Below are 7102 nucleotides of genomic sequence, written 5' to 3'. Positions count from 1 at the left end.
CATCCTTTGGATTCTTTTTCTCCTAATTCTTCACTTCTGCCTAACTTCTCACAGACAAGGTAAGATGGAGCTTAGTCATAGTGAGTATTAACCTCTTCAGGTTTCTAAAAAGATCCCCAGAAAAGTAAATGTAAAACTTCATCCCTCCTCTTTCCCCCCCCCCCCCCCATTAAAATAGAAAATGAGCTCTAATGGGAGGTGTTCTCTGTGGATAGACTCTGTGTGTGCTAAAAAGTATTCGATATATTTAGCTTCTTGGTAGGCTAGATTTTAAGGACATGGAAACAGAATAACTTGCTTGCCCACAAAGGTTTGGATTTCTGATACTGTTTTGCTTTCCTTGTAAACTATTATAAATGTCTTAATATGGTGCTTTTATTGGAACTTCACTTTTAAAACCACTTTCTTAAAGGGAGCAGGAAAAAAAAACAGGACATGAATATGGGAAATGAAAATATAACGGTTTCTGTAAATGCTTTGTGTAACATTTGTCCAGAAAGACTTGGCCCTTTAAACTGTGTTTGTCAGTTTGGATCATTTTATTGATTCTCTGGCAATGAATGCTAGTAAACAGATTGACATTCTGTTTCTTGGACTCTGTCTGTTTCTCATATAGAGATTATTAGCTGGCTATTTTGAGACTGAGAAAAATGTTAGCTTTATAAATAAAAAGACTCATTATGGCTTAATTAGTAGGTTTTTTGTGAGCACTTTGAGTACTTCTCTCTAAGTCTTAAATCTTTCCACATAACATGGACTAGTTTACAGGATCATCTGTATGACCTCAAAGCAAACTTTATTTACTTTGTTGTCAATATAAATGTTTTCTTTAAAATGACTGGGCTCTAGCATATGTCTCCTTATCTTGTTCTGCAGGCTCTTATTTTATTCTGCAGTTGCATATTCTTTTAACTTAATGTTTCTGATTCATATGAAGTGCTCCTCTTTTGCTGTAGAAAGTTGGAAGCAAAACACCTGTCTTTCTGAAGACTCATCTAGAAAAGTTGCTGCATAAACATCATTAAAAGTATCATAAAGTTTTGTTACATTTTTCATAAATATTCTATTATAGCTGCTCAGCTGACTGGCAGAGTGAATGTTGACTAATACCATCCTGTTGAACCAACATACATTTTAGTTCAAGTATTCTAGATTCCAATTGGGATTTAGTATTCAGCAGAATGAGCGAGTCCCAGATGTAGAAAGTTTATTGCATGTTTTGCCTTGTATATTTTTTTTTTTGTAATGGATTTACTTACCAGACCGGTTCTTGTCTTGTTTTTTTCTCCTGTCTGGATGAAGCTGGCAGATAAGACTGCCACACAGTATTAGAGTTGTATACATAAATGAGATCTGCATAATGGATGCCAGCATGAATGATAAAATGACTTTTGTGCGCACTGTAGTGGTAGCAACATACAAGCCAGAAAACCCACAGAAAACACAAATCTGATGTCAGATTAAATATTTAAATGAGCAAAAAAATGCTGTGCAAGAAAATGAAGGCACACAGGAAGTCTTGGGCATAAACTTGAGACTCAGTTAAGTAGTTTTTCCATACAGTTGGGGAGAAATAAGATGACGAGGATGGCTAATACAATTGATTCAATAAACAAAATTGTCAATGCTCATTGGCATTTGTGAGGTGGACCTGAGAGTGACAGGAATGCATTCTAGATGTGGTAGGACAAAAAGTCTTAACTGATAAAAACTTTCGGGATGTTTTTAAAGTGAAATATGAAAAATTATGTTATAGAACTCCAGTTTTAAGGGCAAATATTATCACTTCTGCAGACTTTTAGCTTGCCTGATTAATAATCTTTATACTTTAATCACTGAATAAAGAATAAGAGAATATAATAATGTCTTGCCACTTAAACTTTGTCAGCTATAACATGCTTCTTTTTTATCAGGGATGATGATTATGTATGGGCAGAAAGGATAATAAGCAACATTTCTAATACAATGTATTTTAAAGTCCTGAAGCATAAATTCTTCAAAATAATACGGAAATTCTCTTTTATATAATTCTTTTCTAGGCATTACTCTATACATGTGGTAGAGAATGTACGGCTTTATTCTGAGCCCATCAAAAGCTCAAATGAAGGCACCTACAACTATTCCTACCCAAATAAGCCTTTTGAGTTAAAGTTCTTATCTTCCAGACTGCCCAATTAAAGCCAAAACTAGAAAAAAAGAGTGTAGCAAGATCACTTGTCTGCTGTTGCTCAAACGAAGTTAGCACTTGAAAATTGTTGTGCCCCAAAAATGAAGATCCTGCATGAAGTCTTACTTATACTTCAGCCCTAGAGGCAGAACTCAATTATTTCAGTATGACCAGGATTTCAGTGCTTGTGTTTGTCTCTTCAAAGGCATAAGTAAAAATCTTTAAACTTAGGGAGCCTAACTCATGAAACTTAGCATTGATACATACTGCACTACTTCTTTCATAAGTCAGAGCTGTGAAAATGAAGAAAACAGGAAGTTAACTGGTGAGGGGCACATACATACCACTGCCAGGCCATATGTATCCCCCAGAGGACTACATCTAGCTACTCTGAGGTACTTCAGAATATTTATAAGAGAATAATTTTATGCTATACACTACCATAATACCAGGAACTTAAATAAGTTGGGTTATGTGAGAAAGGGGGGGAGAGTTTGCTGCTACTGTATATGGCCAGCCGTCTGTATTAGAAATGTTTTAAAAGAAGCTGGTATCACCAGATCTTAAAAAACAAAACCAAAGCAAACAAACAAAAAAGCCCTACGAAAAGTGTTTCTTGCATGGTACATGTTACTATGCTTTCTTTATACAACGTTAACAATCTAGTTAAAATAACTAATTTTTAGATGCTAGGATTCCCTCATTCAAAAACTTAGGTTTTAGCTAGCAAGTTTCACTTGCATTTGGCCAGAGATTATTCATGTTAAACAAATCTCTGGGCAAAGCACCTGCCAAAGCATTGAGCATGCTATAGGACATAAAAATATACAAGCAGTTTCAGGAGCTGAAGACTGATGGAAGCATTGTTTTCCACTTCTTATGAGTACCTGCAGGGTCCTTGTGTCCCCTAAATACTGCCTAAACAGCAGGGGTCCTGTTTGTGTGGTGCACGTGAATGGATGAAACAAAAGAGAACTGAAACTCTGTTGCTAGAAGTTTCTCCCATAGCAAGGGCAGTAGCTTAAATCTCCTTTACAGGCTACTGACTTCATGAAGTTTCTAGGAACTTGAAAATATTTTGAGACCTCCATTACTTAAACAAATTTTGGCTAAAGTTGGCCAACAGTGATTATAGAATGCTAGACCAATGAACAAGCAACTTAATCGAAAAGTTTTATTTCCCAGAGGATGGTAGTGCTAAAAGGCAGTAAGCAACTTGTTCTTGCTCAAACTGGGTTCAAAGCAGTCTTTGCTATGAAAGGGATGCATATGCAGATTTAAGAGAAACACAACTTCGATGGCAGACAAATAAAATATTTGGCACTTGTGGCTTAGAAATTCTGAGAAAATAAAACTGAAAAATGATGAATTACAGATGCTAGTAAGACTTCTGTAGTGGCAGATAACTAGATGAAAGACTGTAACCATGCTGAGCCACAAGAGAATACTTCAAAACTCAAATTTGTGGGTAACAAAGTATTAATTCAAGAAGATGAAAGGAGGTATGTTAAAATGTCTTGTCAGAGAGCCAGTAATGGTGCAAAGGACTGTAAGTGGACAAAGGGCATCAAAACCTGAAATGGTTTCTGAAATGCCTACCTACTCCCATTATCTTGGGATCAAGCTTAAATGCCAATGTTAGAAGTTTTTCAGAACTTTTTTTTACTATATTGATTTTGGGGAAAAAGGATCTCTTAAGTGTAGAATAATAGACTTCCTCATACAAGCTCAAGGCTGATATGGCATAAATGAGGTGCCTAGCCTCTTATTTCCTTGTATTACAGGGCCTGTGCTATGTTGCAATCAACTCAACTTTGCCCACTTCTCCTACAAGCATCCTCATGTTTCCATGCATCACTCCCCTATGGAGTGTGCTTTCCAAGTCAAATCATCAAATCCTTACTTTCCTTTGTCTGATCTGTTTCTGCCTTGATGCTTTTATTAGCCATTATCAAAAGGAAGTTAATTTAGTATCATCGTTTACTCCACTCTCTTAAAGCAGCCCTAATATGTCTCCTCCAAACTCACTATCTAATAATTTTACATACATTCTGGTGCATTTTTTTGACATTTCCTATCCTCAGCTCTTTTGTCTCTACTTGAATTGTGAAAGCTTTTTTGGACAGGGTTTGGCTTGCTTACATTTAACAACTTTACAGCACCTGGCATGAGCAGAACTCTTAGGATCTGTGGATGTGATTGTAATACTTATAAATAAATAATCTGAATTTGCTAAAGGGCTGGAGTAAGATCTATGTCTGTTTCGGAGCTGAGTTCTGAATCACATGCATGTGATTCTCCTGCAAGTACCTGGATATAGTGTGGTAAATGGTGGGGTTTTATTCTCCCTCTTCATGCCCTGTTTGTAGTTACATTCTCTCATGGGATACAAGCAACTGCTGTGGACTTCAATGGGAATTATTCATATTCTGCAAGTGGGGAGCAGAGCCCATGACTGGACTGAAGCCAATGTTCTCTTAAAAGTTCACATGCCTTGTATTGGCTCTCTAATTTAGACTCCTGACCAAGCAAAGTGGGGGGAGGGAATGACAAATAGTAGCAGCTGTTTCAGTAAAAAATTCTAAGGGTTAACATAATGTGATGTAAACTATTTCATCTGTTCTTCCTACTTGCCCATTTTAATCAGAAATGAGTAAGTAGAGCCTTCTATGCAGTGAACTTGAAGAATGCTAATGGGATGTCTGCATCGCGTTGTACTCGGAGTACTTATGCCAGAATAGGAAAGCCTTTTATTCTGTAACTCTCAGAGGCAAGAAAGAGGCTTTCTGAAGAGTTACTTTAAATTTAAACTCTCATTCTAATGTTAGACAGCCTGTTGGATCTCTGAGTTAAAAATTGCTTCAGCTTTAGTTACTAGAGCCAGATGTAACATTGACCTTAAATGGTAAAAGCTCCCAAGAGTGAAAGAGAGGCTGGCCTGAAGGGAAAAAGAGGAATAACTGAAGTTTTAGGTAAGTAATCTCTATAACCAAGAATAAGCTCTTTTTCAGCTGGGAAACAGAACGGAACCATATTTCCTCCTTAAAGGTACAGTACCTTGTTGTTGTGATACTGAGTAGTTGGTTCTTTCTACCTCTTCCCTCCCACCCCCTTCAAATTCTACCTCTTCTTCAAATTTTAGCTGCTTAAAAAGTGGATGTAGTTAACGAAACCTAGTTCTTACGTACTGTTTGGAAATATACAAGAATGAAAAAGAAAAAGCTCTGTTAATTATACTGAGACTGATTAATAAAGGTACGTAGTCAGTAATTCAAGGCAACCTGATTCACAGATACTGTTATCTGTATTGTACTAACTGTTAGAGAGTCTTAGTTAGTAGCAATACATGTTATAGGGAAACGGATATTTAACAGATTTCTTTTTTCTTTTTTTTTAATTGTATGACTTCTCTTCCCACATGCTTGCTTTTAACAGTGCTGGAGTTGTTCATTTTGATGGATTACCTACTTGTGTCTGGAACCTGTCTTTTAAAAAGACATTTCCAGAGCCATTTCTTTATACAGTATGTGTTTGGTTTTAACCCTATTAGAGGTAAATTAATACCATGAAGTTGTGTCTAATTGGAATGCTGTACAGAAAAAAAACCCCACACCTTCAAATGTTAAAGCATGATTGCTTTAGTATGAAAAATCACAATATTTACATTTCCTGATATTTCAGTCTTCAGTTCTATCTGTGCTGTTTGGTAGGTACTCTGCACTGAAGTGTATTTTATTTTCTTGGCAGATTAAAACACTTTTTTTTGTCTTACTAATGTGTATGTTAAGCTCTTTTTTTTCAGACAGCAGTATGTAAACAGCATGAAAGAATGAGGTCAGTACAAGGAAATGATAGCTGAAATTGAAGACTCGGGTTTCTGTTACTAACTCATATTAGTAACAACTTGTGTTAGTGAGTTGATTTTTCAAGTCATATATAGCATGGTTTCATCTGGTGAAAAATTCTCTGCAATCAGCAGCAAATTTCCATCTTTGAAGTGATTAGACAGTAGTTTTTAGTTTATGCTATGCAAAGATTGGGTGAATTTAGAGTTCTGAGCATAGACAGTGTTCCTGCAAGTGCTAACAGTTACTGCATTTATATTTTATATGGTAGGTGTTGTGTATACTCTAACGAAAGTTCACTTCATCTAGCTTCAAGAGAATGTGATAAATGAATCTTACTTGTTAGAACACTTCAGATCCGGTTGCAAAACTTGTAATTTTCCTGTTATTTTTCTCTGGACTACCATTAGTGAACAGTTTAGTACTTTTAGGTTGATCTCCTAGCTGACCTTCATATTTTAAATCAACAATTATATCCCAAATCAACAATTATACCAAACTTGGAGCTTAATAATCTAACGATACAACCCATAGAAATCTAAGTTTATTAGAACTAACAGTGAAAATTAAGAAACAGTCCAATATATTAAATGCTGAATACTAGAGAGTCCTTGCTTTTTTAATATTTTTGTATTTTCTAGCCTCCAGAGGCCCTTGTTCTGATTTGCTGGTGTTGCATATGTTACTTTACTTGTGACATTTTATATACCCCTTCAACTTGTGCAAGGCTGTGCAACTTCAGAGGGTATTTAGAAGGCGTTTAAGTTTTAATAAGTTATTTTTACCTTTGTTTATGGACTGGAATAACTAATCTGTGTCTAACTCCTCCATGTCTGAACTAAGTATATATTTTTAATATATGATATCTTGTAACATTTCAACAACTATTGTTCTTATTCCATACAATCCTTTTTTATTTTGTAACTTAGAATGTATTATATATTGCCTATGTTTAAATTTCTCTTCAGTAAAGATGTTATGATGACAATTAGTGTAATTTAATACAAAAAGTACAGGTTGCTCATTTGTACATAGTGAAAATTGTGTGTTAACATCAGCACTATGATAAAGTACCTAGGATTATCAGTGT

General features: G+C 35.6%; 1 protein-coding gene across 6 annotated transcripts in view; it reads left to right on the top strand.

Moving 5' to 3' along the window:
* Nucleotides 1–257: 257 nt before the first annotated feature.
* MRVI1 (murine retrovirus integration site 1 homolog) overlaps nt 258–7102 on the top strand; it is an 83828-nt gene continuing 76983 nt past the window's right edge. For 4 of the 6 annotated variants that reach the window (XM_009288823.2, XM_019474530.1, XM_009288824.2 and 1 more), the window contains exon 1: nt 4715–5139. The gene's annotated coding sequence lies outside the window, so the exon portion shown is untranslated. The other 2 variants (XM_019474528.1, XM_019474529.1) reach the window with 2 other exon arrangements.

The sequence above is a fragment of the Aptenodytes forsteri genome, unplaced genomic scaffold, assembly GCF_000699145.1.
Source record: "Aptenodytes forsteri isolate BGI_AS27 unplaced genomic scaffold, ASM69914v1 Scaffold8, whole genome shotgun sequence".
NCBI lineage: Eukaryota > Metazoa > Chordata > Aves > Sphenisciformes > Spheniscidae > Aptenodytes > Aptenodytes forsteri.
The sequence above is the reverse complement of the archived record's forward strand: the minus strand, read 5'-3'. Positions and strand labels throughout refer to the sequence as shown.